The sequence below is a fragment of the Scyliorhinus canicula genome, chromosome 8 (assembly GCF_902713615.1).
Source record: "Scyliorhinus canicula chromosome 8, sScyCan1.1, whole genome shotgun sequence".
NCBI classification, from domain to species: domain Eukaryota; kingdom Metazoa; phylum Chordata; class Chondrichthyes; order Carcharhiniformes; family Scyliorhinidae; genus Scyliorhinus; species Scyliorhinus canicula.
In genome coordinates this window covers 66,964,840-66,990,908 of record NC_052153.1, presented here as the reverse complement: position 1 = coordinate 66,990,908, position 26,069 = coordinate 66,964,840, and the positions used below count along the sequence as shown (strand labels likewise).

The window sequence follows — 26,069 nt, the reverse complement described above, 5'->3', positions numbered from 1 at the left end:
AAATCAGGATTTAGCTTTAATCCTTTGAGAGCTGGATTTAATTTAGAGGCAACATTTTAAATCTAAATTGTATCAAGATGCTTTTGATGGCAAAATTGACAAAAATTCTAAAACCTGAGACAGGGTAACTGCATGCGTGCGACAATAGTCTGAAAATTTTGTTATTTTTTTAATGTTTCTATTAAGGCATTTATATATATATATTTGAATCAAACACAACTAAAACCAAAAAGAGAACAAATAGGAAATCTCATAACAAATAAATAACTAACACTCCTGTGCCCCATCCTCCCTGACGTTACCCTCAACCCGCTCTGCCTCCTTTTTTAACCCTAAAATCCACCTGCCCCTTCTGACTTAACTACCCTGGAAGGAATCGATAAACAGTTTCCATTTCCGGGCAAACCCTTCCACAGACCCTCTCTCCAGACGAACTTGATTATTTTTCCAACCAAAGGAACTCCATGGGGTCGTTCACCCACACCCCCAGGTTTAGCGGCCCCGAGTTCCTCCATCCCAACAAGATCCGTCTCCGGGCGACCAAATAGACGAAAGCCAAAACGTCGGCCTCTCTCACCCCCTCGGGTCTTCCGACGCTCCAAAAATGATCACTTCTGGACTCAGGACCACCTTCACCCTCAGCACCTCATACATCAAATTAGCAAACCCTCGCCAAAATCCATCCAGCTTTAGACAGGCCCAAAACATGTGGACATGGTATGCGGGCCCCCCTGCTCATTCTGGCCACCGTCATATGCACCCTGTGAACTACTTTAATTGAATAAGGCTAAGCCTAGCGCACAAAGAGGATGCGTTCACCCTCCGCAGAGCCTCCTCCCATAACAGCCTCCAGGACCCTCACCAGCTCTTCCTTCCACGTCCACTTAATGTCTCCTATCGGGGCGCCCTCCCAGTAAATTAATTTTTTGTAAATCTCCGATACCCTGCCCTCACCAACCCGTTTTCGACACCACTTTGTCCTGCAACCCCGGGGGTGGCAGGTCAGGAATGGATGGCACCTGTTTCCTCACACAGTCCCGAGCCTGTAAGTACCGGAACCCATTTCTGCTGGGCAGCTCATACTCCTACAACAACCCCTCTAAGCTCGAAAAGCTTCCCCTCACAAACAGATCCCCAAACCGTTCAAGCCCCGCCCGCCGCCACCCCCGGAACCCTGCATTCAGCCCCCCCGGAATCCCGCGTCCAGACCCCCGGAACCCCGTGTCAAGCCCCCCCCCGGAACCCCGCTCCAGCCCCCCCAGAACCCCGAGTCCAGCCCCCCCCCGGAACCCCGCATCCTGCCCCCCTGGAACCCCGCGTCCAGACCCCCGGAACCCCGTGTCAAGCCCCCCCGGAACCCCGCTCCACCCCCCCCAGAACCCCGCATCCAGCCTCCCCGGAACCCCGCGTCCAGACCCCCGGAACCCCGTGTCAAGCCCCCCCAGAACCCCGCATCCAGCCTCCCCGGAACGCCGCATCCAGCCCCCCCAGACCCCCGCGTCCAGCCCCCCCCCCGGAACCCCGCATCCAGCCCCCCCTGGAACCCCGCGTCCAGACCCCCGGAACCCCGTGTCAAGCCCCCCCAGAACCCCGCATCCAGCCTCCCCGGAACGCCGCATCCAGCCCCCCCAGAACCCCGCGTCCAGCCCCCCCCCCCCGGAACCCCGCGTCCAGACCCCGGAACCCCGTGTCAAGCCCCCCCGGAACCCCGCTCCACCCCCCCAGAACCCCGCATCCAGCCTCCCCTGAACCCCGCGTCCAGACCCCCGGAACCCCGTGTCAAGCCCCCCCAGAACCCCGCATCCAGCCTCCCCGGAACGCCGCATCCAGCCCCCCCAGAACCCCGCGTCCAGCCCCCCCCCCGGAACCCCGCATCCAGCCCCCTGGAACCCCGCGTCCAGCCCCCCCCCCCGGAACCCCGCATCCAGCCCCCCTGGAACCCCACGTCCAGACCCCCGGAACCCGCATTCAGCCCCCTCAGAACCCCGCATCCAGTCCCCCCCAGAACCCCGCGTCCAGTCCCCCCAGAACCCCGGGTCCAGCCCCCCCCCCCCGGAACCCCGCATCCAGCCCCCCCAGAACCCCGCGTCCAGCGCCCCCCACCCCCCCGGAACCCCGCATCCAGCCCCCCTGGAACCCCGCGTCCAGACCCCCGGAACCCCGTGTCAAGCCCCCCCGGAACCCCGCTCCAGCCCCCCCCAGAACCCTGCGTCCAGCCTCCCCGGAACGCCGCATCCAGCCCCCCCAGAACCCCGCGTCCAGCCCCCCCCCCCGGAACCCCGCATCCAGCCCCCCTGGAACCCCACGTCCAGACCCCCGGAACCTCGCATTCAGCCCCCCTCGGAACCCCGCATCCAGTCCCCCCAGAACCCCGTGTCCAGCCCCCCCCGGAACCCCGGGTCCAGCTCCCCCCCCCAGAACCCCGCATCCAGCCCCCCTGGAACCCCGCGTCCAGACCCCCGGAACCCCGCATTCAGCCCCCTCGGAACCCCGCATCCAGTCCCCCCAGAACCCCGCGTCCAGCCCCCCCGGAACCCCGCATCCAGCCCCCCCAGAACTCCGCGTCCAGCCCCCCCCCCCCGGAACCCCGCATCCAGCCCCCCTGGAACCCCGCGTCCAGACCCCCAGAACCCCGCATCCAGCCCCCCGGAATACCGCGTCCAGACCCCCGGAACCCCGCATCCAGCCCCCCCAGAACCTCGCGTCCAGCCCCCCCGGAATCCTGCGTCCAGACCCCCGGAACCCCGCATCCAGCCCCCCCAGAACCCCGCGTCCAGCCCCCCCCCCCCCGGAACCCCACATCCAGCCCCCCTGGAACCCCGCGTCCAGACCCCCGGAACCCCGCATCCAGCCCCCCCGGAATACCGCGTCCAGACCCCCGGAACCCCGCATCCAGCCCCCCTGGAACCCCGCGTCCAGACCCCCGGAACCCCGCATCCAGCCCCCCCGGAATACCGCGTCCAGACCCCCGCATCCAGCCCCCCCAGAACCTCGCGTCCAGCCCCCCCGGAATCCCGCGTCCAGACCCCCGGAACCCCGCATCCAGCCCCCCCAGAGCCCCGCGTCCAGCCCCCCCCCCCCCCACCCCCGGAACCCCGCATTCAGCCCCCCTGGAACCCCGCGTCCAGACCCCCGGAACCCCGCATCCAGCCCCCCCGGAATACCGCGTCCAGACCCCCGGAACCCCGCATCCAGCCCCCCCAGAACCTCGCGTCCAGCCATCCCGGAACAAACCTGCGATTCCCACAAATTGGAGCCCAAACCGAGGTCCCCCTCCAGCCTCAAGTGCTGCCGCCATGATCCCCACACCCTCAGGGTGGCCACCACTACCGGACCTATGGAGAACCTGGCCTGCGAGAACGTCAGAGGCACCGACAACAGTGTCCCTAAGCTAGTGCCCTTACACAAAGCTGCCTCCATCCGCTCCCGTACCGACCCCTCCCCCACTACCCACTTCCTTACCATGTCTATATTTGCTGCCCAGTAATAGTTCATTAAGTTTGGCAAATCCAGCCCGCACCCCCCCTTCCCCACGTTTCCACTCCAGCAGCAACTTCTTCACCTGAGGGGCTTTCCCTGCCCACACAAACCCCAAGATCAATGTATTGATCTTCTTAAAGAAGGCCTTTGAAATAAAAATCAGAAGGTGCTGGAACACAAATAAACACCTCGGGAGTACGGTCATCTTCACGAACTACACGAGCCCCGCCAATGGCAATGGGAATATGTCCCCCCTCTTAAAATCCCCCTTATTTGCTCCACCAACCGGGCCAAATTCAATTTATGTAATTGCTCCCATCCCCGTGCCACCTGGATGCCCAGATACCCGAAACCCTACCCCATTACCTGAAACGGCAGCTCGCCCAACATCCTCTCCTGCCCCTTCATCTGGATCGGGAAGACCTCACTCTTCCCCATAGAACATAGAACAGTACAGCACAGAAAGGCCCTTCGGCCCTCGATGTTGTGCCGAGCCATGATCACCCTACTCAAACCCACGTATCCACCCTATACCCGTAACCCAACAACCCCCCCCTTAACCTTACTTTTATTAGGACACTACGGGCAATTTGTCATGGCCAATCCACCTAACCCGCACATCTTTGGACTGTGGGAGGAAACCGGAGCACCCGGAGGAAACCCACGCACACAGGGGGAGGACGTGCAGACTCCGCACAGACAGTGACCCAGCCGGGAATCGAACCTGGGACCCTGGAGCTGTGAAGCATTTATGCTAACCACCATGCTACCCTGCTGCCCCAATGTTTAACATATACCCAGAAAATCGGCTGAATTACACGAAAATGCCCATGATACCACCAATACTTTCCAATGGGTCCACTATGTAGAGCAACAGATCGTCTGCATGTAGCGAGATCCTATGCTCCACCCCTCCCCCGCACTATCACCTGCCAATCCCTTGACGCTCTAAGCGCCATTGCCACTGGCTCTATCGCCAAGGCAAAGAGCAAGGGGGAGAGTGGGCACCCCTGCCTTGTCCCATGATACTTAGCATACCCCAAACTCACTCGATTTGTCCTTACACACGATGCTGACCCCCGATACAACAATCAAAGCCACTCCACAAACCCCTGCCCGAACCCAAAGCGCCTCAGTACCTCCCACAAATATTCGCATTCTACCCAATCAAAGGCCTTCGCTGCATCCATAGCGACCGCCACCTCCAGATTCCGTCCCTCCGAGGGCATCATTATAACATTCGCCTAACGTTAGCCGACAGATGCCTCCCCTTTTCAAAACCCGTCTGGGCTTCCCCTATCACCTCGGCACACAGTCCTCAATGCGCGAGGCTAAGATCTTAGCCTACAACTTGGTGTCTACATTCAGCACTGATATCGGGCGGCAGGACCCACACTGCTCCGGATCCTTATCCCTCTTCAAAATTAAAGATAGTAACGCATGCGATAATGTGGAAGGGAGCTCCCCCTTTTCCCTCGCCTCATTGAATGCCCTTTCCAGCAGGGGTCCCAGGTCACCCAAAAACCTTTTATAAAATTCTACCGGAAAACCATCTGGGTGCAGGGCGTTCCCTGCCTGCATCGCCCCCATACTCTCCATCACCTCCACCAGTCCAACGGGCGCTCCCAACCCCTCTACCAGGCTCTCCTCCACCTTGGGACACTCCAACCTGTCCAGGAATCGCCACATTTGCCACCCCCACGTTTCAGGGCTCCGATTTACAAAGCCTCCTGTAAAACTTCTCAAATACCCTGTTTACCCCTACCGGGTCCAGGACCACTCCACCCCTACCATCCTTCACCCTTCCAATCTCCATCGCTGCCTCCTGCTTTCTGAGTTGGTGGGCCTGCATCCTGCTCGCCTACTCCCTGTATTCATTCACTGCCCATCAGGCCCTCCGCAGCTGCCCTACTGCCTTCCCCATGGACACCAGCCCAAACTTCATCTGAAGCTTCTGCCTCTCCTTCAACAATCCTGCATCTGGGGCGTCTGAATACCTCCTGTCCCTACGCAAGATCTTGTCCACCAACCTTTCCATCTGTGCTCGCTCCTCCTTCTCCCTCTGCGCCCGGATCTATATGAACTACCCCCCCAAATCACTGCCTTAATCGGCCCCTGCAGCGTGGAGACCAAGACCTCACCTGTATCATTTAGTTCCACATAATCCCGAATGGCGGCCCTCATCCGCTCACATACCTCCTCATCCGCTAGCAACCCTACGCTCAGCCTCCAGTGTGGGCGCTGCCTCCCAACCCCTCCCGCCATGATCCACTTGCAAGTCCCGCGAATAGCTTCTTGCCCACCACAAAAAAATCAATCTGAGTGTACACCCTGCGCACATGGGAGAAATACGAAAACTCCGTCACCCTCAGCCTGCCAAACCTCCACAGGTCCACCCCCCCCCCCCCCCCCCCCCCCCCCCCCCCCCCCCCCCCATGCCCTCCATGAATCCCCTAAGCTCCTTCACCCCCGCTGACACCCGTCCTGACCTCAGGCTCGACCGGTCAACCTTGGATCAATGACCGTGTTAAAGAGTCCCCCATAATCAGCCAGTATTTGTTCAGGTCCGGGATCTCCCCAAGCACTTGCCTCATCAATGCCACATCAATCCAATTCAGGGCATAAACATTTACCAGGACCACTGGCATCCCCTCCAACTTCCCACTCGCCATCACAAACCTTTGCCCTGAATCTGCTTCTATATTCCCCACCTGAAACGCCAGCCATTTATTTACCAGCACCGCCACCGACCCCCCCCCCCCCTCCACCTCCCCACGTCTTCACGTCTAATTCCGAATGGAAGACTTGCCCTACCCACCCTTTCCTTAGCCTTGTCTGACCCCCGATCATCAAGTATTTTCTTGTAAAAAGGCCATGTCTGCCTTCAAGTTCTTCAGGTGGCTATTTTAACTGGCCAATTCAGCCCTCTCATGTTCCATGTGACCAATCTGGTTGGAGGACATCCCGCCCCCTCCCCTGCTGATCAACCATGCCCCTTAGGCCAGCCTCTGGCCCATGTCACGCGACACTTCAGGCCCACCTTCAGATGTCCACGGTCACCACTCTGTCACATGCTACGCCACAGTAACAACACCTTTGTCAAGGGCACCCCCGCTTCCTGTAAACAAAACAACCCCATCGCCCTCTACTACACTGACCACTTGATCACTCCCCACTGCGCTCCCATTAACAAGCACACCCAGCTAGCCTGGCAGCAGCGTCCAAAGCGCCTAAGTTTCCTACCCTGCGCTGATTCTCCTCCCCGCACCCCCCCCCCCCGCTTGCACACCTCGTAAGCGCCAATGAAACAAGAAAAAGAAAGGTGCACTCACCCTCAATCGCAACAAAACATCGCGAAGGAGAAAGGTTCTCCAACAACCAGCAAAAGCAAAGATGCAAGAAAAACTGGATTGAAAAAACACCCTTCTCCTCACACCTTCTCCACAGTTCAATGTCCTCCTTCTCCTGTCAGTCCATTGTCTGTTAAAAACTCCATTGCTCCTCTGGTGTTCTAAAATAGTGGGCGGCATTCTCTGAACCTGGGCCGGGTCGGAGAATAGCCGGGGGTGGGGGGACGCGATTCACGGGCGCTGCTCCGCGCCAGTCCGTCGATTCTCCGGTGGTCGGGGGCTGCTTTATGCGATTCTCCGTGTGCGTTAGGCCGAGTGGCCACCAAGATAGGCCGAATCCCGCCGGTGCCGTTCACATGTGCTCCTACCCGGCAGGACCTCCCTGTTCATCCTGCGGGGGGGACGGCCTGGTGGGTCGGGAGGGGGGATCCGATCCCGGTGGGGGGGGGGGCTCCACCATGGCCTGGCCTGCGATCAGGGCCTACCGATCTGCGGGCCGGTTTCTCCTGGTGGGGGGCCTATGTTCCTCCGCGCCGGGCCCCTGTAGCTCTCCACATGTTGCGTCAGGGCTGGCGCGGAGAAGGCAACTAGCATGCATGTGCGAGTTTGTACCGCCGTAGCACGCATGCGCAGACCTGCGGCACCAGTTTGACGCCGGTATCAGCAGCTGGAGCTGCGTGCGTTGCTCCAGTGCCGTGCTGGCCCCCTGTAGGGCGCAGGATCGCTGATCCTGGGGGCCTGTTGACGCCGTCGTAAAACACGACGGTGTCAACACTTAGCCTCAGGATCAGAGAATCCCGCCCAGTGTTCTCGGCTATTAAAAGTCACCCAGACGCGGGCCAGGTACAACATCCCAAACTTAACCTCCTTTTTAAAGAGGGCAGCCGTCACCCGATTAAACCCGACTCTCCACTTCGCCAGGTCCACGCCGAGGTCCGAGTACACCCAAAGCTCGCTCCCCTCCCAGGCACATCTCCTCGCCCATCTCAGTATCTTCTCCTTGTGCAGGAACTGGTGAAGGCGCACCACCACCGCCCTTGGCAGCTCATTTGCCTGCGGCTTCTTCATCAGCGGCCTTTGCGCTCGATCAACCTCCAGGGTCCGGTCAAATGCCCCCTCCCCCATCAACATCTCGGCCACATGCGTGCCTCTTCCACTTTCCGAATAGCCTGGCCCTGGAACCCAAGCGCCTGCCCCACACGGTCAATTTCCGCTTTCAACATTCCTCCTGGGCCCCCCTCCTCTGTCGACTAAACTTTTCATTTAAAAAATCCACCAGTTGCTCCGTTGACAATTGGACAGGCAGGGCAGACCCTTTACCCTCCGCCATCTTGACCTGTGGCACACAAAGGTTCTCTTGCTCCAATTGCTCCCTTCTTCTCAACCCAATTCTAGTCCATGGATCCATCCACCAGCCCCACCAGTGGAGTCAAACTTTTCTCCAATCATTCCCACACCTTTTTCCACAAAATATCCACCCGACAAATGGGGAAAAGGTCCAAAAAAAATCTTTGAGCGGGAGCTGCTAAATGTGCGACCACTCACACTATGGCCGCCACCGGAGTCCAAAAACTTTATTGTTAATGGTCTCAGTAGTGGCTCAATGGCAAGTACTCTGACCTGAGTCAGAATGTCATGGTTCAAAACCTACTTCAGAGACTTCAACACAGAATCTAGATTGACAGTCCATGCAGTACTGAGGGAGTGCTGCACTGTTGGAGTTATAGAATAGAAAGATAGAATCCCTACAATTCAGAAGGAGGCCATTCAGCGCATCGACCCTCTGAAAGAGTACTCTACCTCGGCTCACTCCCCTGCCCTATCCCGTAACTCCACCTCACCTGCACAACTTTGGACACTAACGGGTTGCCATCTTTTAGATGAGATGTAAAAACAGAGGGCCCATTTGCCCTCCCAGCTGGACACAAAATATATTATTCGAAGAAGATCAGGGCAGCACTCCCTCATGTCTGGACCAATACTTATTTCTCAACCAACAATGCTCAAAACAAACTGCAGACACGGAGAAAATTTGCAAACTTCCCACAGTCACCTGAGGTCGGAATCGAATTTGCGTCCCTGTCGTTGTAAGGTAACAGTGCTAACCACTGTGCCACTATGCCGCCAACTTCACAATACATTATATGTAGATAAAAGTTACAGCATCACTATTAATCATAGAATTATGGAATGATACAGCCAAGAAAGAAAATATTTGATGCATTTGCACCTGTGCCGCCTCTTCAAAAGAGCTATTCAATTACTCTCACGCACAGATCTTTCCTCAAAGCCCAGCAAATCTTTCATAATACAAAGTTAGATTTCTTTACTCGATGTTTGCTTTCATGTTAAGTCTGTAATTCGGAGAAAGGAGTAAATAAAATTATATTTCCTATAAATTTTCAAACACAGAAACCAGTTTTACAAAAGAATCTCTGGTAAATCACCATCTTGAGCTTCGATCTTGACCAGAGTAGATCATAGAATTTACAGTGCAGAAGGAGGCCATTCGGCCCATCAAGTCTGCACCGGCTCCTGGAAAGAGCACCTTACCCAAGGTTAACAACTCCACCCTATCCCCATAACCCAGTAACCCCACCCAACACTAAGGGCAATTTTGGACACTAAGGGCAATTTATCACGTCCAACCCACCTAACTTGCACATCTTTGGACTGTGGGAGGAAACCGGAGCACCTGGAGTAAACCCACGCACACACGGGGAGGATGTGCAGACTCCGCACAGACAGTGACCCAAGCCGGAATCGAATCTGGGACCCTGGAGCTGTGAAGCCATTGTGCTATCCACAATGCTACCGTGCTGCCCATCTTCACATGAAGTGTTTTGAAGCGGATCTACCAAAGATGTTATTATCATGAGCACGTTGCATTGCACGTGCCACAAAATCACTGATCAACATTGAATTAGCTTTGTGTGCGCAGAAATGAAGACAAAAAAAATGTGTTCAAGGAAGTGTAACTTTTGATATGTATTAGTCATGAAAGCAATCCACAAGAACATGGAGAAGTGTATGGGTACTGTAACTCACTCATTACTTCCCACAAAACCTCATGAGCTTCTGTGGGATAACCAGATAGATTGTTTAACCATATTCTTGTTAGATGCCTGATAGAGGAATCTCCATGTCCTTTCTGAAAGACAGGGAGGCACAGAAAGAGAATCAAATGAGGTAATAGACCTTGAGTGAAAATGTATAGCTCATTATTCATAGAAAGAACAAAGGGAGACAGTGTTGCTAAACATAATGCAGTACTCATCACAGTTTGGATCTACAGGACGTTATTGGGCAAGTAGACTGATGTCTTTAGTATACATCTCATCTGTGGTAACTGTATATTAATTGAGTTAATTGTGGGCAGGTGGTCGGCGTTAGAAGGGGATTCATTGAAACCTTATAAATAGATACAGACTAAAATTCTAGTGGTTAGGTTAGGAGATGTATGCTTGTCATATGCGATGCTAAATAAACATAGGGTAGGATTCTCCGCTTGCTGACGCCAAAATCGCTAAACGCGATTGGGTGAAGAATAGGTTCCAATGGCAAAGTCGCGGTGGACGCCGATTTGATACAAAATTGTGATTCTCCGTCACCTTGACAGTGGCGTCAATGCGTACCGGAAGGCACGTACAGTAGACACCGTTTGCATATCATTAGCCTGGCCGACCCGGTACTCTCCGGGGCCTCCGCGATTCTCCTCTTCCGATGGGACGAGTTCCCGACGGCACAGTTTACTGGTGCTTTTAAAAATCGTGAAACCGGCGTGGTGGCTGATGAAGGAGAGAGAAGAGATAAGACACAGAGAGGAGCGAGCGTGTGGTGAAGATCAAGGGGAAATGGGAAGCAGAGTTGGGAATGGAGATCCACTGGGGAGCGGGGTGCCATGCACTGGGAAGGGTAAACTGGTCCTCCTCTTATGCAAGGATGAGCCTGATACAGTTTAAGGTGGTGTACAGGATGCATATGGCTCGAGCGAGAATGAGTGGGTTCTTTCAGGGGTAACAAATGAGTGCGAGAGGTGTGGGCGGGGGCCAGCAAATCACATGCACATGTTTTGGGGTTGCGAAAAATTGGGAAGTTTCTGGGCAGGAGTGTTCGCAGTCTTAGCCAGGATAGTGGAGGAGGAGGTGGACCCGGACCCTGTGGTGGCGATATTTGGGTTTCAGAGAAGCCGGAGTTCATGGAGAGGAGGAAGGCCAATGTCTTGGCCTGTGCTGCTCTGATTGCACGGTGGCGAATTTTGCTGGAGTGGCAGTCGGCAGGGCCAATGGGGGTAGCGGCTTGGTTGGGTGACCTGTACGAGAGGTGCCCATCGCGGGCACCGGGGGCATGCCGATCGGTGCGGGAAGCACACCGATCCCGCCGATTCCCGGGTGGTGGAGAATTCCGGCCACGGCGGGGGCAGGATTTATGCCGGCCCCGGCCCCCGGTCGGAAAATTTCGCCCCTTGCTTGAGGGGCTGTTCATCACAGGGGAAGGGGGGTTGAAAAAGGGAAAAAATCTATACAGACTGTACAGTTGATTGTTGGGAAGCATGTTTCCCAGGGTGTTTGTTTGCTGTAACCTGTTTTAATACCAGTTTGTAATTAAATAAAAAAATTTTTAAATGGATACCGAGAGGAGCGACTGCCAGGCTGGAGTCCCACATCGGGCAAAGCCTACAGTGGCCCCTACGGGGACCCCAGTACATACCCCTGGCAAGGGCAGTGCCAGCCGATGATACACTTGGCATCAGAGACAAGCAACAGGGCTGGAGGGCCCCACTGTGCCGGCAACCAACGGGGCCAAGGGTGCGGGCATGGGGGTAGGGACATGCAGGAGCAGAGCCCACGGTGCCAACCGGGGACATGTATCTCGTTGGACCTGGCTATGCACGGGGTTACACGCCAATGTGCACTCCAATGTGCACGCAACGCTCTGATCACCTCCAGGTTTACCGAATGAGGGGGGGATGGGTGGGAGGGGGATGGAGGGGGATTGGGGGAGGAGGGGGGACTGGCCAGGAGAAGGGACACCGCATTCCAACTCCACATCCTTCCTCACTCCCCGCTTGCAGCTTCCTCCGTGATACATACCTGCCACACTGCGGGGTGTGGGCCCTGGGTTGGCAGCAACAGCGGGTATGCAACACAGAATGGAGGATGATGACAACCCGCTCTGGGAAGAGTTCTAGTGCTCCGCATCGTATGCCAACACCTGCCTCCTGCCCACGATAGCAGTTTCCACCGTTCACCTGCATGCAGGCTGGCCATCCCATCACACGATGCCATTGAATCCCTGGGGTGGCATTGATGGGGACAGCCTGGGGGTGGGGGCGGGAGGGTGGGGAGCCCGAGCCACCCACAATGTCTGCCCATTATCCTCCGCATCATCTCCCTGGCCAGCCCAGACCAGCCCACCCCTCACACCCATCAGACAGAGCACCGAGGCAGGTGGTAACAGTGGTAACAGGCGCTTAATGTGAACAAATATTTACAGGTTTGTGCCCTAGCCGCTATAACTAATCCATGCTCTGCATCCGTACCAATGTAACTGGTGTCTAACTTTCTGGCCTTACGGGTCTTAATGCTAGGTCTAGGCGGTTCCCCAGATGGAGCAGCAGGAGTGGAGGCGGCCTTCTGTGACTCCTGCCCTGCGACCTGGGCCCCCGTTGGCGGCCGTCCTCTGGGGCAACCGGGCCTGGATGGGCCTTGCTGCTGCTAGAATGTCACACCGCCCTGTTTGGGGCAGGGAGGGTGAGACCAACGTGCTGTGGCAATCACCTGCATGGGTCCCATCATTTCCTCCTTCCTGGGGGTGCCGGATGGTCCCCGTCTACTCCATGGGACAGGGGTACGAGCGAGCTATCCCCTGAAGCTCCTCCACCACCTGCCACTGCCAGTCCTTGAGGCCCGCTCTGGTCTTGACCAGAGTCCGCATGCTCGCAGCCATGTAGCATAGAGAGTGGACCATCTTTGTCTGCGCCACAACACGCTGCAACTGTGCCACCACCTTCTGGGTTTGTGTCACAAAGCTAGTGACTGTGCCATCTCCCTCTCAGACTGGGCCACCTCCCTCTGTGTCTGCGCCACGTCAGCCGGTGCCTGGGTAATGCCGCTGACATTCCTAGCCATGGTCTGCTGTGACTGGCCCAAGCTCAGGAACGTCACTGCGATGGCCACGTGACTCTGGGACACATGAAACGTTAACCCTGTCCTGGGCGTCGGCTGGCATCAGCACAGAATTCCCCAGGTCTTGGACATGCTGCTCCATAGCCACAGCCGTTGCCTCCAATGCCTCCACTGCAGATACCATCCATGTTATATTGGCCTGGATGGCACGCATGGTCGCATCACCTCCTGCTCCTGCACATGGTTGGACTCCTCCAACTGCACCTGCTGGTACTGGATGCTCATCGACAACCTATCATGTAGCCCCTGACTCTGAGACTGCATCCCCACAATCGATGGGACTGTCCATTCCAGAAAACTGACACCCGCCTGGACAGCAGCTAGTTCCTGGGTTGGCCTGCCTTCCAGCCGTCCACCCCCTCAGGTGTCCCTACCTCCACCTCCTGTACCAGATCAGCTGTGTGGTGCGCACCAGAGTGTGTCCCAGGAGCTTCTTCTGGAACAGACATTCCCATCCAGCACCTGCAAGTGCAGTTGGAGGGGTCCAATCGCATGCAGGAGCAGGAGATGGGGCGTAACCAGCGTGCCACCCAGGCCAACACCACATGGTCTGTGGAGGAGGCATTGGGGTGAGGGTTTTGGCTATGGATCAGCATGTCCAAGGATTGGGGCACTATGTACAAGCGATGGCTGAGGCCCAGGACACAGCTGCCCTCTCAAAGCCAGCCATGTGCCAGATTTTGAGGAAAAGGTATTTTCAATTTATTCCTGAAAACTGGACTTTATAGTTCTGTTGTGTTGGTCAGTGTTGCTTAATCCAGTTATTGCATCCAGTTATACTTATCAGAGCTTGTATGTTAGTGTCATAGCAAGGATCATGGAATACGAGGTCGCCTGGTGGGAAGTGGTTAACACTGCTGCCTCACAGCTCCAGGGATAGGGTTCAATTCCGACCTCGGGTGACTGACTGTGTGGAGTTTGCACTTTCTTCTCGTGTCTGCCAGGGGTGGATTAACCATTAAGCAAAATAAGCACGTGCTCAGGGCATCAAGGGAAGGGGGCACCACAGAAATTTTCCATAGCCGAATTTACCATGGTCCATGGGCCATATGGTGCAGTACTGCAAATGGTGCAGCTGAACCAGGATCCGCAAAAAGGGGCCCCCACATTAAATGAAAAAATTACATACAGATATATACAATAATAACAAGAGCACTCAGAGAATGCAGACCTCCGCCAAGGGTTATGAAATCGAAGGAAAAGAAAATCCCCCCCCCCACATAAATGAAAGCAGGGGAAACTTTGTATGCAGTCTGTGAAATTTGTATACAATCTGTACAACGTCAGTGGAAAAAAAAACAAACACACACATACTCCGACAAAAACATAACCTCCTTGGCGGAAGTAAAAATAAAAATAATAGTAATGATAGAGGTTAATGATATACATTAATCTTGGGAATACAACTAAATTAGAATCTGGTAACTGCCCCACGGTCCACGGAGGCTCACGTGATCGTTCTTGTCTATCACATATCGATCAGTTAAGTGTTGTACTTAGGTACTTAAAAGATGGACAGCCTATTGAACGCTTTTTAACCTTTCTGGAAATGAAAAGCCATACCGGTGAGGAAATGGCAAATCAGGTGTTGCAATACTTACGTGAAGCTTAGAACATAGAACAGTACAGCACAGAACAGGCCCTTCGGCCCTCAATGTTGTGCCGAGCCATGATCACCCTACTCAAACCCACGTATCCACCCTATACCCGTAACCCAACAACCCCCCCCTTAACCTTACTTTTATTAGGACACTACGGGCAATTTAGCATGGCCAATCCACCTAACCCGCACATCTTTGGACTGTGGGAGGAAACCGGAGCACCCGGAGGAAACCCACGCACACAGGGGGAGGACGTGCAGACTCCACACAGACAGTGACCCAGCCGGGAATCGAACCTGGGACCCTGGAGCTGTGAAGCATTTATGCTAACCACCATGCTACCCTGCTGCCCAGGGGATGCTGCATGCTTGTAGGCTAAACTTTTCAAAATGTAGGGGTCAGTCTTATGACAACGCTGCTAACATGTCTGGGCGTTATAAGGGGATGCAGCAAAAATTTTTAGAAACAAACAAGTTTGCTATATATGTGCCCTGTGCAGCTCATTCACTAAATCTGGTAGGCCGAAGTGCTGTTGACTGCTGTCAAGAGGCAGTTAATTTCTTCTCTACAGTGCAGTTACTCTATACCTTTTTTTCAGCCTCAAGCAGCCGGTGGAAAATTCTTAAAGGTTGTATTGGAAATGAAAGTGTCTTAAAATCCCTCTCTGATACCAGATGGGAGGCACATGCTATGGCAACAGCAGCAATTTTGAAATCTTTCCTTAAAATTTTAGAAGCATTAGGATATATAGCCGAAGACCAGTCACAAAAGGGAGACGCTAGAAGAGAAGCAAATAATATCGCAGATAAGATGCAAGAGCTAGAATTCATTTTTATGTTGAATTTTTGGAATGAGATTTTGCAGAATTTTCACAGAGTAAGCCAAGTTCTACAAAATGAGGATGTGAACTTAAAAACATGTGCAGATCTGTATGTATCATTAGCTGACCAACTGTGCACTTCACGAGATGAATTTGAAAGATATGAAGCAGCTACAAAGGAAATGCTACCAGATGTAGATTACAAGGCAGCTACAACTCGCAAACGTATCAGAAAGAAGGTACCCAATGACGGAGATGCACCAGAAGTATATCTGAATGCCAGAGATAAATTTTGTATCACCACCTTTTACACAATTGTTGACAAACTTGAAACTGAGATGAAAAGAAGAGAGATATACAAAGAAATAGCAGAGAGATTTTCTTTTCTAAGTGATGTGCCACATAATGTCACTTCATCATCTACTAACATTGAAAGGTATTCTCAATGCTGTCAAAAGCTGATTGATGCTTACCCAGAGGACTTCAACAGTAATTTCTCAGCTGAGCTTCAGCAGTGCACCATAAGTTCAGTGCAACAAAAAGTGTAAAAACAAGATTCAGTCATGCTGAACTTTATAAAATAATTGTAGAAGACAATATTGAGTGTGCCTTTCCAAATGTAGACATTGGCTTTCGTATATTTTTAACATTAATGGTCACAAATTGCTCAGCTGAGCGTTCATTTTCTCAGTTGAAGTATATTAAAAATCCCATCAGAACAACTATGCAACAAGGCAGGCTGGATGCCTTATCTCTATTAAGTATAGAAGCAGATGTGTTACATAAGATTAGTTTTGAGGATCTGATCAAAGACTTTGCAATTAAAAAAAGTAGGAGAAAACTTTTCAAATATAAATAAAGTGGAGGTATACAAAAATAAACATTATTTTCCATCTTACTGTAAGTTTTGTTTAATTTCGATAAATAAAATTTTATTTTATGGTTTATTAGTGTTTATATTTTGAATTACATATATATGAGGGCACCAAAATCTTTTAAGTGCTTAGGGCCTCTAAGGGTCTTAATCCGGCCCTGGTGTCTGCGTGGGTTTCCTCCGGGTGCTCCGGTTTCCTCCTGCAGTCCAAAGGTGTGCAGGTTAGTTGGATTGGCCAAAGTGTCCAAAAAGGTTGGGTGGGGTTACTGGGATAGGGTAGAGGTGTGGGCTTAAGTCAGGTGTTCTTTCCAAGGGCCGGTGCAAACTCGATGGGCCGAATGGCCTCATTCTGCACTGTAAATTCCATGCTGATTTATGATAATACCATTTCTAGGTGTGTGTATTTCTTAACATTTGTTGTGAAGGGGGTTAACCTTGTTGCCTTTGCAAGCTAGTTTTGATCTCTTAAAATATGCTTTACATTGAGTTACCCAAAGTAATTTTTAAACTAAAATTCTTGCATAATTCCATATTATTTTACCTTTATTCCTTCACACAACAACCAGAACTATCTTCCATTTTGTTAGGTATGACCAATGAAGGGTTTCCCACCTGATTTCCACTGACTCCAGGTTTGCTCGGGCTCCTTGATGCCATACTTTGTCAGATGCTGCCTTCCTATCAAGAGCAATCATTTTCACCTCTTGAGTTAAAATTCTTGTCTATGTTTGGATCAAGACTATAATAAGGTCATGCACCCTGGCAGAATCCACTCTGAGCATTAGTGAGCAGGTTATTAGCTAGGGGTGCAGCTAGTTCTGGAGCACAAGTCATCAGTACTGTTGCTGAATTGTTAAAAAGGCTGTTAAAAAACCAGACGGGACTTTCTCTCCACGCAGACTATAGTAATCATTCCTACTGATACTGCTATGGGTAATGTTTGGAAAAGTGCTTCTGTGGCTTGCCATTGCCATATGACCTCTGATGGCTGCTTTGGTGTATAAACGCCTGAGAGCAGAAGCCATTTCATCCACTACTTAGAACATGGGGCGGGATTCTCCCATTCGGCGGCAGAGTTTCCACGCCGTAAGAAATGCCGTCGTGTTTCACGACAGCGTGAACGGGCCGCTGGGAGTACCGCTTCCGGCCCCTAATGGGGCCAGCACGGCGCTGGAGCGGTTCACGCTGCTCCAGCCTCCCATCCCGACAGAACTGTGCGACGCGCCAACCCGCGCACCGGCGTCAATGAGGACATGCGCAGTGACGCTGGTGCAAACCCACGCATGCGCGGTGGCTTCCCTCAGCGTGCCAGCCCCGCGCAACATGGCTCGGGAGTTCAGGGGCCGGTGCTTACGAAAATAGGCCTGGGGAGCGAGAGGCCGGTCCGCCGATCAGTGGGCCCAGATCGCAGGCCAGGCCCCATCGGAGGCACCCCCGGGGGTCGGGCGCCCCCCCCCCCCCGACATTGTATGCAGAGTTCTCACCGGCTGCGACGAGGTATGGATGGCGCCAGCGGGTCTCTGCCTTTTTAGAGCAGCCGCTTGGCCCATCCGGGCCGGAGAATCGGCAGCCCGGCTGTATAGAGCGGCCCGCGACCGGTGCCACGCCAAACGTGCTAGCATCAGGGTGGCGTGGCGCGGTTGCGGGGATTCTCTGGCCTGGCGCAGGGCTGGGAGAATCCTGCCCATGGTGTCAGGAGTGTGCAGCTGAAATTGAGTGGATTTTCACAGAATCACATAATTGTTACAGTGCAGAAGGAGGCCATTTGGCCATCATGTCTGCACCAGCTCTCCAAAAATACATCATGACTTTGTGTCATTCCCCTGCCTTTTCCCGATACCCATGCATTTTCTTTCTATTCAAGTATCATCTAATGTCCTCTTGAATTCCTTCATTGAACCTGCCTCCATCAAATTTAAATGCTGAGCAATCGTGTAAATTACCTCCACCTTCTTAGCTCTAGCTGCTACAATCAGTTTCAATTCCGTTGCCAATTCTTTGAATGGGTTTTTGCGAAGCTCCTCCAAAAATGTCAGAGTATACCGTCCACCTGGGGAAATGTCTTAGCACCTTCCATAGCCATACTGTTACATTACTACAAACCTGGTGTTTCTTTATAATATACTCTGGACCCCCCAAAATTCGCCGTCAAACGTTTTCAATCCCGGACAAGCCCCCAATTTATGTTACAACACCTTGGGCGAGTGCGCAGTCAATTCCAGCCCCACAGACCCCGGAGTCCCAACATAAGTGAATTAACCAAAAATTTGTATTTTCTGAAGATCTTTAACCATGACTGCTCCAATGAGTTTTACATCCTCCCCTGCCCAATTTCACATTTCACTAGGGAGTAAAATCGGGTGGGCTGTTAATCTCTAACCTGCCCCATTTCCACCAAGTGAGTTTAGTTAAAATTACACCCGAGGGATCAATGTGATGGCTCTTCTCTGAACGAGCTTCAGAGCTTGAATTTCTCCCTTATGTACTGATGACCAGACTTTGACCACTACTCAAATTGTATTAGGTTATAACACAGTACAAGCATTAATTTGTCTGAACTATATTATTTTGGCTATGTATTTAGCGCTCTATTTGTTTTGTTGATTTCTGCTGTGCTGTGATAGCATGCTGAGTTTCAAGTGAATGCAAATTTTGACATCTGATTTTCCCAAACAGTTACCTTTTTGTTGCACTCCCTTCGGAGATTCATTCTATGAATCTGGAAAGGCGGGGGTGGCAGGTAAGGGACAGGTCTGTGGCGTGGAAGCTGTCCTTGCAGGTCCCAGGGGAGCATTCTTGCTTTTTCTGGCTTCACAAGAGAAATAAAGAAAGGGTCTTCTGACCCCAGTCTATCACTAAAGCCATCAGAATCAACTTGGATCGGAGTATATTAGTGCAAGGCAGGCTGCACACTGGTCACAGGAGTAATGGTCTCATGGTCTGCCAATGATCAACCATTGAATGTCAATGTAAACTTCCAGGGAAGAATTCTTCCAGCCACAGAAAGTGAATGCTGAGGTGGTTGAATTCTTCCCAGTTCAAAGGACTTGTACAGATTTGAGGAGATGATTCATTGTTTTTGGCTATTATATACAGACGGAATATGGGAAGAAAAGTTGGCAAGCATGTCACCACTATACAAAATACCCTCTTTTTCTTATTCGCACTCTCAACTCAATCACATGAGGCATGTATTTCACACCAAAGCATTGGACATATGTAACGGCATCTTACCTCCTATTTGAAAGCGTTCCATTCTAAAACCCATTATAACACATCTTCCTTTCTTCTTTCTCTTCCATCGCATACAAACACCACCACAGATTCAAGCACTCAATGGAATTTAGATAGCCAGTTTGTAGAGGAAGCACAAGATGAAATATTTAATCAAAGTGAGGAAGAGCAAGTGGAGGAGCCATGCATGCAACAGTAAGTCGCTGGCCAGAATTGCAGGCTTTCCAATGTGGACAACAGATTAGGATTGTGCTGGGTCTGTCTTTGGAAGGGAGTTGAACAATGTTAAAAAGGCTTTCATTACGTCTTTTAAGACTGCACTGAACACACTGCAAAAGGGAACCTCCAAGCTCTTCCAGAAAGTAGAGCTGAACAATTGCAATGTGCCACAGAACGCACAACCACTTCAGGAGAAACCCAGACATCAGAACACCAAGCTCAGACACAGTCTCTCACAAACTTTGTCTCTCACAAACTTTGCCCAGGAGCTTGGACATCAAAGTAGAGGTGGTTAATTTAGAGGATGAGAAGCCAATTCAAAGGACCATGTAAATTACAGCATATTCTGTAAAACATGGGCATAGCAGGGGGAGAGGCAGATGTGGCAGCTGTGTGGTCTCAGAGAGACCACACAGCTTTCCAACCCAAGTTGCTCATTACAGGGCTGAAGAAATATCAGTTTGTGGGCATGCACTGGCAACCATTGTCTTCTCAGATGTGGCTGCAGCTGCACAAAAAGAATCGCATGGGCTCTCTGAATCATATAGCCTACCAAAACACATTCTCATCTGATGGAACGTTTGTAGGATTAACAGCAGAAGAAGCACACATAGCAGAGTGGGAAACATTTATCTGTAAGTCTTATAGTCCTTCCTTTTGATTTCCTGTTGTTTCCATTTCTTTTATTTTATTAGTTTTGGTCCATGGATCCATAATCGGAAAGTGCCTTTAAGCAGTGGACTCAAGCAACCTGCTAGTCAGGACTGTGTCCCGGGTTTTTTATTTTGAAGAGGAGAAAACAGACTTGTTGCCGCCGGGTGAATCTTAACCAGCTTTGGAAGGCGTTGGTTTGATTGGTTGGCTGGCAACCTGTGGGTGGGCCAGGGATAGTGGTGTACCTGACAACAGTCAGTGATTGGTTGCTGCATGATGTTTCTGACAGAGTTGCACAGAAGTGATTAGACCTTGAAAAGAGAAGGAACTGTCTCTGAGTCGTTACTGAAGTAAAGAACTGCCTTATTGTTCTAAAACCAGTGAGTGCCTGGCACATATTTACTGTATATTTAAAATGTTCTTGAATCTACAAAGAAAGTAGACAGCCTTGTCAGAGAAAATCATCTCAAGTCTAGAAGGAAGAAGTATCAAAACGAAAGCTTGAGAGACTTTAACTGGATGTCATCCTAGTGCATCAGAGGTCCTTCATCCTTTTAATTATCATTATTCGCTTCCCTCTCCACTGCTCTTTCCCTTATGTTATCTGCATGTGTGTGCATGTGTACGTATAGAGTGGGGTGAGTTGGAAAGGGAGGGGTTGAGAAAGGGGTCTCAGGTAGTCAGTTACACTTTTGTCAGTTTATTATATTACTGTTAAGTAATAAAAGGTTATTTGTGTTAAATTTACAAACCTGATTATTGCAGTTTATTGGGCTTAGCCAAGGTCTTCAGATATTTTAAAATAACACCTCATTTTATTTATGTAGTGACTCCGGGTCAATTGGGGCTGGAATTGACTACGCACTAGCTCAGGAGGACATAATGGTTAGTCAAAACTAATTATGAGTTGTAGTTAAGATGTAGTAGACTGCGATGAATATAGCAATTTCAGATGTAGTGTATTATAGGTAAGATTAAAAGTCTGGGTTGGTGTGAGCATGACTGCAACAGTCATGGAGTGTGACTGCTGCTGGGGCAACACAGTGGTTAGCACGGTTGCTTCACAGCTCCAGGGTCCCAGGTTCAATTTCCAGCTTGGGTCACTGTGCTGAGTCCGCACGTTCTCCCCGTGTCTGCGTGGGTTTCCTCCGGGTGCTCCCGTTTCCTCCCACAGTCCAAAGATGTGCAGGTTAGGTGCATTGGCCATGCTAAATTGCCCTTAGTGTCCAAAAAAGTTAGGTGGAGTTACTTGGTTACAGGAATAAGGTGAAGGTGCGGGCTTAAGTAGGGTGCTCTTTCCAAGAGCTGGTGCAGACTCGATGGGCCGAATGGCCTCCTTCTGCAATGTAAATTCTATGATGATTCTATGATGAATTATGTTTTAAAGAAATCCCAGTTTGAAAGTCAACTACAATCTTGGGAGCCGGGGTTCAATTAAGCCATTGTAAAAAGCTTGGGCTAATGCAGTTTTCTTTGAATTAAGTGGGGGGGGGGGGTCCCTGTGGAGTTCATTAGATTTACGCTTGGTAAGATGATGTTGTTAATGGGTGCAGCTAAGTTGGCATTTTGCAGAAAGCAGGTCAGTGGAGTTCTAGATGAAACTATCAACATGAGCCATCCAGTTTGCTCTCACAGCAATTCTGTTAAAGATATTTCTGCAGACAGATTTGCAGTCTTTCTAAGCAGTTCAGAATTTTCTGATTAGGAGTGCACAAATAAGAAGAAGCAGTTTTTGAAGAAATACAGCCAGAGTTTCTGCATGGTTCTGGCAGGATTCAGGGGCGGGATTCTCCGCCGGCGGGATGCTCCGTTTTGCCGGCGCCCGGGGGTTTCCCGACTGCGTGGGGCTGCCCCACAATGGGAAACCCCATTGACTGGCCAGCGTCACGGAGAATCCCGCCGGAGGGTCGAGGCAGAAATGTGGCGCAGCGGGGTGGAGAATCCAGCCCCAGATCTTTCCTTTAAAACAGTCTCAGAGGGGGCAGCACAGTGGCGCATTGGGTTAGCCCTGTTGCCTCACGGAGCTAAATTGCCCTTAATTGGAAAAAAAATTAATTGGATACACTAAATTTTTTTTTTTAAAACAGTCTCAGAGGACATCTCTGCAAAGAAGCTATTCCTATTTTTTTTCCAACTAAGAGGCAATTTAGCGTGGCCAATCCACCTACCCTGCACATCTTTGGGTTGTGGGGGCAAAACCCATGCAAACACGGGGAGAATGTGCCACCTCCACACAGACAGTGACCTAGAGCCGGGATCAAACCTGGGACCTCGACGCCATGAGGCAGCAGTGCTAACAAGTGTGCTACTGTGTTGCCCTTAGCTGATATTCCAAAGTGATAGCTATTTAAAGTGGATGAGAGTTGAGATGGTATTTTTTCCTGTTGTTTGAGTGGGTATAAAGATAGCTGTTAAGTGTTACTGTGTCACTGCATTTATTAGCATTGTTTCAAGAGTAATTGCAAGTTATTTTCTGGTGCGAGGTTAAAGTTATTTTAGTTCTGTGTTAGTAATAAAGTTTATTTATACCCTATCTCTATTTCTTTGTGAAATCACTCCTGGAGCAAGGTATCCTTTCCTCACAGTCTTATAAAATTAACTAAAATATTGCATGCAGGTGTAGGAGGCGGTAAAGAAGGCTAATGGTATGCTGGCCTTCATTGCGAGAGCTTTTGAGTGTAGAAGCAGTGCTGTGTTGCTGCAATTTAACAGGGCCTTGGTGAGGCCACACCTGGAGTATTGTGTGCAGTTTTGGTCTCCTTCTCTGAGGAAGGATGTTCTTGCTCTCGAGGGAGTGCCGCGAAGGTTTACAAGACTGATTCCAGTGATAGTGGGACTGTCATATGAGGAGAGATTGCCTAGGTTGGCTTTGTTCTTGCTGGAGTTCCGAAGAATGAGGGGGGATCTCATAGAGACTTAAAAATTTTTAACAGGACTAGACAGGGTAGATACAGGAAAGATGTCACCAATGATGGGTGTGTCCAGAACCAGAGGGCTCACAGACTGAGGATTCAGGGTAAACCATTTTTGACAGAGATGAGGAGACATTTCTTCACCCAAAGAGTGGTGAGCCTGTGGAATTCATTACCACAGGAAGTAGTTGATGTTAAAACCTTGAATATATTCAAGAGGCGGCTAGATATAACACTTGGGATTAATGGGATCAAAGGCTATGGGGAGAAAGCAGGATAAGGCTACTAAGTTGGATGATCAGCCATGATCGTGATGAATGGCGGAGCAGGCTCGAAGGGCCAAAAGGCCTCATCCTGCTCCTCTCTTCTATGTATCCATGTATCTATATATTGGGGTTTCTGTCCAGTATCCTAGCCACTGTTGGGGTCTGGTTTGGGATAATAATATGGACAGAAATTACCAACATGTTGTTTTGGGTACACTTGTGGTGTACCATTTATCAGCAGTATGTGTGCAGGAACTAGATATGAGCATTAGTGGAAACGGTTATCAATGAGTGCTTACCACATCTCTTCTTTCATTTCCCTCTTTGTTTCATTGACATTCTATTGTGTATTTACTCTGACTTGCAATACAAAGTTATGCAGGATGCTCAAGTATTTATTATTTTATGTAACACTCCACCTGAACAGCCCAAATAGCACAAGCTTTGTATCAGCATCCCAATGGTCTGCTTTATAATCCAGTTGACTCTTGGAGGCAGTGGTAGTAACCTGTGGGAAGAGCTGTGGCTGTGATAGGCATGTTCAGGTAAGAATCCTGGCCCTGGAGCATGAGGAGAGCTCATAACTATAAACGTGGACAGCAGTGGGATATTGAAGAGGCAAATACAGCCCAGATCTCCTGGGGGTGTTACCCTGGAGGTATCCCAGAATGTGCACTGGGGAAATCCCGGAAGTACTCACACAGTGACTTCATGGCAATTGCCCAGGAAAACTTCCAATGGGAAATTTCTGTGCACTGGGAATCAGTCGAAACTCCAACTTAAATTGGCGTCTTCGGATGGTTTGGACTCTCTTATCTGAACAGTTATCAGGAAAGTTAGAAAGATTAAAAACACTTCTAACTCATGGGTAACTATACTACTGCTCGCCACCCCCCCCCCCCCCACCTCACCCAACCCCCCACCCTGCCCCGAACACCCACTGGACACGTCTACACCCCTGACTGCCCCCAAAATCCCAAATACCCTGCCATTCACCCTCCAAACTGCCAACTACCCTCCCAACACCCTGATGCCCCTCCGAACCCAGTCAACTCTGAACATCATCCCGAGTCTCTTCCAGAGAGCCAACGCAGGCCTAATGTCCTCCTCCTGAGCTGTAAAGATTTTGTGGCTACCCTCTCACTCACTTAATATCCCTCAAACAATCCCCCTGCTCCCCCCCCCCCCCCCAGCCTCCAACTGCCACCTTCCAAAAACCTCTCCAAGCCCCCAACCCCAAACTCCTGAAGTGCCTGGACCCACTTTCTGGGAAGCCATGCACCTGATGTGCTTGGATAGACTTCTGGGAAGCTGTGCTCCTCACCCCAAATCAGGAGGAGGTTCCCTAATTTAAATTAAAAATGGCAACACGTGTGCCAATGCAGGTTCATCTCAGGTGCCTGCTCGAAAGGAGGAACGGTGAACATTTGTCACTGCCTTGTCGTCCCGCTATCACTTGTGACCCTGATAGGCTTGGCTGCCACCTATCTTCTTTTTAAGATACTGTTTAAAATAAATGTTGGTTCAACATCCTCAGTGGCATAGCCACATTGTGTACCTGTGTAATGTAAATGTGGAATTCTCTCCAAGAGGATGTGCGTAGGGGGACTATTGAATTTTCAAGACTGCGGTCAATATGTTTTTATTTGGTACAGATATCAAGGGACTTGGGCAAAGGCAAGAAAATGGAGTTGAGGTACAGATCAGCCATGATCTAGTTGAGTGATGGAACAGGCTAGAGAAGATGAATGGTCTACTCTTGTTCCTATGTGACAACGTAAGGATCTACTTAAAAATGTCTCCACTGTTTGAATTTAGACGTTGGCATGGGCATTGGAAATTAAGATGGGAATCTGTGGTTACTATATTTACCTAGGTTCCCTTTATCTTAGCATCAAAGACTGAATGTAATTAAATGGTCATCAGCCACTATTGTTTTGGATCTTTATAAAGGATTTTAGAGGTCAGAATATAATCCCAGGTTTGTCAATTCACAAACATCACCAAATTAAGTGCTGTGGTCAAATGATCATATGGCACATCAAACGGATCTGGGCCAGTTGGGTCAATAGACGGAAAGGTGGCAGACAAAATCAATACAGTTAGAAGTGAAGTTATGGGATTAGTTACAAAAATAAAAATATAGATTATATATTAAATGGCAATGTACTTGAGGTAAACAAAGCAGGAAAATATTTGGGAGCTTTCGTGTATGGGTTATTGAAACCATCGTGTTTAGAAGCATTGGAAAACGAAATGGGAGGTACAGCTCAGAGTGTGACTTCTAAATCTAAGAAGCATGAAAGTCTGTTGTCAATTACCATGGGGCAAACCAATTTTTATTTCTGATCTTGACATGATCTTGAGCAATTTATTTCTGCGGGGATATTTATGAATTAGTTTAATCCAGTATTTAGGTTCTTTTTAGTTTTGGGAGGGGGGGGGGGGGGAATTCCAGGTGTTGGTATTCC

The 26,069-nt window shown here is 50.7% G+C and overlaps 1 protein-coding gene across 2 annotated transcripts in view; it reads right to left on the bottom strand.

Moving 5' to 3' along the window:
- The window catches only part of LOC119970302 (coiled-coil domain-containing protein 192-like), a 101,817-nt gene that overhangs the window by 53,543 nt on the left and 22,205 nt on the right, over positions 1-26,069 (bottom strand). The gene's annotated exons all lie outside the window — the stretch shown is intronic.